At 35.9% G+C, this 8,040-nt stretch overlaps 1 pseudogene; it reads left to right on the forward strand.

Moving 5' to 3' along the window:
* Positions 1-4,183: 4,183 nt before the first annotated feature.
* LOC123387105 lies at positions 4,184-4,283 on the forward strand (annotated as a pseudogene).
* Positions 4,284-8,040: the final 3,757 nt, after the last annotated feature.

Raw genomic sequence — 8,040 nt, forward strand, 5'->3', positions numbered from 1 at the left:
CTGACTGATATTTTTTTCCTTTTAACACTTTAAATATCTTATAACATATATCTCATAACATAAATATCTTATAACATATATCATAATACTTTAAATGCACTGCCTCCTGGCTTTCAGAGTTTTTTTAATGGGAAATCCATACATTATCTTATTGATGATCTTTTGTATGTGATGCATTGTTTCTCTCTCACTGCTTTCAAGATTTTTTTGTCTTTTGACAGTTTGATTATAACATGTCTCAGTGTAAATATCTTTGAGTTCATGCTACTTTGAGTTTGTTAAGCTTCCTGGATGTTATATTCATATCTTTCATCAAATTTGGGAAATTTTTGGTTATTTCATCAAATATTCTCTCCACCACTTTCTCTGTTTCTCCTCTGGACTCCTATGATGCATATATGCTGATTGACTTGCTAGTGTCTCACAGGTCCCTTAGGCTCTGTTCATTTTTCCTCAACTTTTTTTTTCTGTTCCTCAGATTCCATAACTTAATTGTTTTATCTTTAAGTTCATGGATTCATTTTTTTGCCTCCTCAAATCTATCCTTGAATCTCTCTAGCAAATTTTTCATTTCTGTTGTTAAACTTTTCAGATCCAGAATTTCTTTTTTGTTTCTTCCTAGGCTTTATATCTTTTATTTATAGTTCCATTTTGCTCATACATCATTTTCTTGATTTTTCCATATATTCCTTTAGTTCTCTGAGCATTTTTAAGAAAGTTATTATGAGGCTTTTTTTTTTTTTCCAGTAGATATGCCATCAGGTCTTTCTCAGAGAAAATTTCTATTGGTTTGTTATCTTTCTTTGAATGGTACATACTTTCCTATTTATTTGTATGACTTGTGATTTTAATTTGAAAGTTACACATTTGACTTTAATATGTGATAATCATGAAAATTATATTCTCCCCCTCCCCCATGGTTTGCTGGGGTGTTTAGTTCTGTTTTGACTGTTACAGGCTGTCTCTATGCCAAGGATCAGTATGACATGTGAACTTATGATCTTACAAGGTCTTTTCTGAGTCTGCACCTTTCCTAGGGCTTGTGTGATGACTTTCTAATTTCCCCCATAAATATGATTGATTTCGAATACCCTAGTATTTAATGTCTGGCCTGAAAATAGAAAAAAGGGGGGAAAATTAAGTGTGGGGGGGAAATGTGCCAGCCCTTTAAATCTCGTAGAAGTCACTTCAGCGGAAAAGGCAAGGAGCTTCCAAGGATAGACAGAGGTGTAGCAACAATAGCAACCCACCTCTGTGTTTGCATCTCCATTATCAGAGGCAGCAATCAGCTATCAGAGCACAGGCCCCTGACAGTAGGAGGACAGGGTTCTTATTGTCACTCTGGTTCCTGCAAACTGTGTGCAAGCTGATTCAGAAATATGTGCACAGCTGCCTGCCACTGGACTGAAGAGCGAGGATGGGAAGCTGATTAGTGTTGAAATTGACTGAAATTAAGCATAAACCAATGCCCAAGACTTCCTGAAAGTAGCAAACCCTCAATAGACTCCAGAGATCCAAAATATCATCTCAAATACAATAGGAGTATGTTTCCCTTGTGGATTCTATGAAATGGCTTTTGATAGGAGTGACTTTCCTTGCCTGGAAATATTGCCTGTATTAACCAAAGTATTTGCTCTCACAGTCCCAACTTAGAAATCAAGAAAGAACAAGAAGTAAAAAGCAAGAAGAAGAAGTAAGTACCATCTGAGTCATATCTGAAAAAAAATGATAAGTCCACATAATTTTTAAAAAAGAACCACAATCTGTTAGGTAAGAATGATTTCTTACCTTATCTTACCTACAATAAGTAATACAAACCCCCAGATGTAGTTTCTGAGGTGACAGCATTTGAAGTATAAACACACATGCCCTGTGAAGTTCTAGTTATACGGTATGAAAATTTACACTCTGACCTAAGAATTTTGTCTCTTTTTCTTATGATTATGAACAATAGTGGGACTGTAACAGGGGATTCTCCTTTCCTTCTGGAAAATCCCTACTTCTTCCCTCTTAGAACTGAAAGGGACTAACTCTGTGTTATGAGGCTACTGGGGAATTTCAACGAACTCCTGTGGAGAAAGAGATGGAAATAAGCATTCCTCAACAATCCTATTGATCAACCACAGGTTTCTCACAGGCATCTCTCAGATTCCTATAGGTTGCACTGAGGGAGAAGTGGGCAAAATGGAATCACCACACTTAGTCACCTTTACTATACTGACTGCCACTAACTATAATAACTATTCATTCTTCCTGAAGCCTGGACCTATCTTGCACATGCTAGAGGATAAGAAGCAACAGGAACCTTAATGGTCTCCATGGTTTCCTGGCAGGATGCTTTAGCCAGTGCCAGTAGGGAAGAGAATATCTGTGAAATCAGATTTCTGAAAACTTGGGTCTGTGCCACTATCAAAAATTTTTAAGACCAAATTTCCACTAATTACATGGCATCCTATCTATGTCACTTCTGGTTAACCCACAACTTCTTAAGTCACTAACCACCTTAGACACTACAGATCAAACTCATTAGTCCTAGTGTTCCATCTTCCCTCTGCTCCTTTTCCTCCAAATGCTTCCACTTCTGCTGTCAGGGATCTTTGGAGTCCTCCATTCTCAAAAACAACCAATAAAATCGAATTTCTCTACATCTTTAAATCCTTAACCTCTCACAGGGCATGCCCTGTATGCTCTTTTTTAGCAGAAACTAACTTTGATGGAAAGTCAGTTCTTCTCATGTCGACTTTTCTAGCATAGGCTGCACATTCTCCCGTAAATCAACATGAACATCTCAACCCTGGAGGCAGAGATGGCATCCTCTTGGCTTCCTACTGTCACTTCCTGTTTATTGCACATTTATTTTCATTCAAGAAGCCTCTTTTAAGCTCATGCTGTCTAGCTTTACATCCATTTATCTGAACCTGCTGCTCTCATCTTCTCATCTTTAGATTCCCCAGCAATTAATGAGAACATTGTCATCTGACCTATAGCCTTCATCCTTAACTATCCAACATCTTACCCTACGTCTGAGCTACTTAACTGATCTTTTCTTTCCAAAAACCTTTGCCTCCATTCAACTTCCACATTGTAATTCCAAAGACATACCATGGGTCTAGTCAAGCTCAAGAATCTTAAGTCCACAATTGAAACTTTGACTGTAAACCATTATCCTAACACTTCTGTCTCACTAAAAGAAAAAGAGAAGAGAAAATGGAAGGAAGGAAAATGGGAATGAGAAAGAAAGAAAGAAAGAAAGAAAGAAAAAAAGGAAGGAACGTGTAGGAGGAGAAAGAAAATTCCATTCACCATCTCTAGCTGCTGCTCCATTTCTTTCTCCTTTTTCTTACAGCCAAGTTTCTCAAAACAATTATCAGCCTTCACTATCTTCAGTCCCTCATTTCACATACTTTCTTCAGCCTCCTGCTTCTATCCCACCTATTGAAACTATTCTCACTGAAGTTAACATTGTTTTCCTAATCACTTTATACTACCTCATCTTTGAGATCCTTTCATTGTTTGGGTTTCTTGACTCTCTTCTAGTTTTTTCTCTCACCTCTTTGAGTATTCCTTGTTTAATTCTCTATGTATCTCTTAAATTTAGTGGTTCCCAGAGCACCAGCCATGCTTGTTCTCCTTTGTACACTCCTCTTTTCTAAAACAGCCTCTCTATTGCCATTATTTCTCCCAATATACAATGATTGCTCAGCCAATACACATCAACCGCATAGCACTTTTCCAAGTTTCAAAAAATATGTTTCCTTTGCCCACAAGTATCTCTACTTCAGTGTGCTCCACATAAATCAATATCAACATACTATTTCTCCATTTATTTATGTAGTATGTTATACCACACAAGCAAGAAACAGGTGAGGTTGCGAGACTAAACATCACAGGACTTAAAGCTATCTTTTCCATTTCTATGGCTGCTTAGTCAGACATTTATCATTTCTTATATAAATTATTATAATCACCATCTAGATTGTACAGCAAATACCCTTTACATCTTCATATTTTATACCCATACCTCTTTTCCTTCTGGTTTTTCAAAATACATAATATAAATAAAACTTTTTTTAAATCTGAAAAACAATCAAATCTCAAAACAAATACTGATACCACCTAATATAAAATCTAATAAGACAGAATTTCAGTACTGTTCTTATTGGTTAATAAAAATCACATTTATGTGCTCACTTTAGCACCACATATACTAAGATTATAATGATAGATTAGTAAGGCCCTTGGGCAAGAATGACATGCAAATTTGTGAAACATTCCATATTTTATTTAACACACATACACACACGCGCGCACCTTTATGCTTGTGCCAGGAGTCTCCTTATGTTATTCTAGTCTAAAAAGAAACCATCTCCGAAAATTTCATAAGAGTATCATTTTAGAAATGACTAGAACACTAGTATACCTTTCTAAAAACTAAACTCAAATATGTCATAATATAGCTCCATCTAACCAAACTGGAATTTTAACAATAAACAAGGCATTTCCAGAATAAGGTTTAAAGCTATGATAAATGAGTAGATGGTTTATGCAGGAAATTTCCCATTTTCTCCTTCACATTCATTATCCATTCTTCTCTCTTTGAGGCTCTTTGGCCAAAAGGAAGGAGAGAGGAAAGAAGTTGAACTACTTCTCCAATCCCTCCCCATGTGATGGTTAATTTTGTCAACTTGGCTGGGCCACAGTGCCCAGATATGTGATTAAACATTATTCTGGATATTTATGTGAGATTATTTTTAATTTTTTTAAAAGATATTTTTTATTTAGTTGAAAGAGAGAGAGCATGCACACGAGAGGAGGGAAGAGGGGCAAAGGGAGAGGGAGAAGCAGACTCTCCACTGAACAGGGAGCCTGATGTGCAGGACTTAATTCTAGGACTCTGACATTAGGACTTGAGTCAAAGGCAGATGCTTAATCAACTGAGCCACCCAGCACCCCAGATGATTTTTAGGTGAGATTAACATTTAAATTGGTGGACATTAAGTGAAACAGATTGTTCTCCATGTCAATCAGTTGAAGGCCTGAAAATAACAAAATACTGTCCTCCCCCAAATAAAATGTAGTTCTGCCAGTGGACAGCCTTCAGACTTAAAATCCAACAGAGGCTTTTTCTGGGTCTCCAGCCCACAGACCCATCCTGCAGAATTCGGACCTACTGGGCTCCATACTCCTATGAACTGATCTCTTAAAATAAATCTCTTTCTGTATAGGCTTACCTACAGCAGGAAAAAGAAAGATATCTGTGTATATATACATCCTGCTCTAGCACTGTGCCTGAAAGTAGCTGCAGCCCTGGTAAAATGATGCCTTTCTCACTTGTCCAGTTCACACTGTGTCTCACTATTGTCTCCTTTTTCCTTGGCCCTAAGTGTAATATTTCCCGTTTCTAGTATCCATATCTTACCATCCTCTATTTCTTACACTGCCCACACTTCGAAAGTAGTCCTTTCATTAATGCAGTTGTCTATCAACTCAGGCTGCATCTTAAAATCAGCTTTGGGAAGCTCTGAAAAATTCCAATGGTCAGGCCACAAACCAGACCAACTAAAACAGAACCTCTAAGGGCAGGATACAGGCATCAGTATTTTTTAGAGCTCCCCAAGTGTTTCCAATGTATAGCCACAGTTAAGAACTATTGCATCAATTTCTCTTTATCTGAATCATTTGAGCTGAATTTGGTTTCCAGTCACAACCCCAACCAATATGCTGTCATCATCTAATATCCCCTTCAATGAATTCCTCTCAAGACTTAAAAAGAAAAAATACATTTCTTGATATCCTGTGAGCATTTATTACTTTTATTTCTCATATAATTATTCCCAATGCTACCAAGGGTTATTTCACTTTTAAGAGTAATTTATTTCTTTCCAAATTTGCAGGTTCCTTAGTGTGTTCTACTCAAAAACTTGTCTCCCAACTATCATTCTCAGCCTTTTCTTAAACCCCTTAATGGTTTAATATGTAAATTAAATATTTTTAATGACCTATACCTAAACAAATAAATTACAGTCGACTATGGCACTGAAAGTCAATTGTTCCTTTCTTTCTTCTAAAAGTCACCCTTTGCAATAGCTTTTTCTCATTCTAGTTTTTTTTTCTTTCCATTTCATAGCCTTGTTGGTCATGTGAGTATCTCTTTCTTTACAGGTATTTATGTAAGTCTTAAAAAATCTTTTTTTAAGTACTTTTAAGTACTTTTCATGAGTACAGCAAAGAATAAACATTATTAAAATGTTAGTATCTAGAAACAAGGGTGGGAAGTCCATTACTAGCTCTGCTTGTTGTCAGGGAGAATATAATTTCACTGATAGTATAACTTGGAGTTAGAACTCTATTAGAGAATTTTACTTTATATATGGAAAATGTATTTTCTAAAAAAAATTAAGAACTTCATATTTCTATTTCAAAATAACTTGAGTGAGAATATTACATCATAGAGTGTCTACATACAGTAACATAAACCACAATAACTCATGTATTGATTACTAAAATGTCATGTGATCATGTATAAAGCAAATGTCACCAGAGATTCTCACACAGAGACCCAAATGCCTCATCCAAACTATTAGTTTGAATTTGATGCTCCAAATTCTCCCTGTGACAGTTATTATTATCTTATTAGGGTCAACATTTTTACTTTTCTGGTATCTACAAAAACTTAATCACAACAAGCATTCTGTGAGTATAGTAACTTCAGTAGTTCATAAGAAAAGTAATGTTACTCATAAGAGACCTTTATTCCATCTCCTCTTGCCTCTACTTTGTTCCTATTCTCATCCCTCCTATCTCTTAATTCTGTCCTCTCCTCCATTGTATAGGAGCACACATGTTTCATGAACACTTAGTAAGGCCAATACCATACCTGCAAAAATTGACCTCATCTAAGAACTTACTGAGAGTTTCCAAAGCAGTTGAAGCAGTTAAAAAAATCTGTCTTATCACATATGTAATACATGTGAATGCAGAAGACAATCTTACCTAATGGGGTCTGATATTTTACCCAGTTCATAATCTATTTAGTATTTGCCACTATCCATCATTTTCTATTACTACCTATCACTCAGCTTAGATTTTAACACATTATCATCATCCATAAATAAATGGATGACATTAAGAAGAAAAACATTTTCTCTCTCTTCCAAGGAAGGAAAGGGGGGTGAAATATGGAACTTGGGATGAAAAAAAAAAAAAAAGCCCAACTTTATGCAGGGTGACATCTGAGGCATTTTACAAATATTACCACATTCAATAAACTTTTAAATTGAATCTTCATGATAAATAAGTAAAGAAGATATTACAATTCCTCTTTTTTCAGATGAGAATCCTGAGATTGAAAGAGACTGAATAACTTTCTCAAGGTCTTGATAGCTATTAAGTAAGACACTTGAAGTCCACATTTATTCTGCTAGAATGTTGTATTAAAGATTAGAATAAACATATACGTTTTCTTTACCATCCCACTCATTACAGCCATGACATCACTCTTTGACCTAAATTCTTATCCAATGGTCCAAAACTGACCAAAGATAAGCAAAGAGGATATGCCTTAGTAAGAATTCAGTCTCCTTACAACACTATAGAAAAGAATTTCAGAAACACAAGGCTTGGGATATCACCTGTTTCTACTAGAGATATTACCTGAGAAAGAATTAGATTTTTACCTACTAAGTCAGTCATTCCTTCATTGCTTTATCTGAATAACACTGTCACCTGATTCCAAAGTCAAGATGAAATACAAAACTAAAATATATTTTTTAAAAAATAGGGATGTTTGGGTGGCTTAGTCAGTTAAGTATCTGCCTTTGGCTCAGGTCATGTTCCTGGGGTCCTGGGATCAAGTCCTGCAAAGGGCTCCCTGCTCAGCGGGGAGCTTGCTTCTCCCTCTGCTTCCTGCTCCCCCTGCTTTGTTCTCACTTTCTCTCTCTGGCAAATAAATAAATAAAATATTTTTTTAAAAAAAGAAATTTGAAACTAAACTTGGATCCTGTATTCTAACAAATGTCTGAGACCTTAACACATTTACCC

Source organism: Mustela putorius, unplaced genomic scaffold (genome assembly GCF_011764305.1).
Source record: "Mustela putorius furo isolate JIRA1106 unplaced genomic scaffold, ASM1176430v1.1 tig00003845_pilon_pilon_pilon, whole genome shotgun sequence".
In the NCBI taxonomy this organism is placed as follows: Eukaryota; Metazoa; Chordata; class Mammalia; order Carnivora; family Mustelidae; genus Mustela; species Mustela putorius.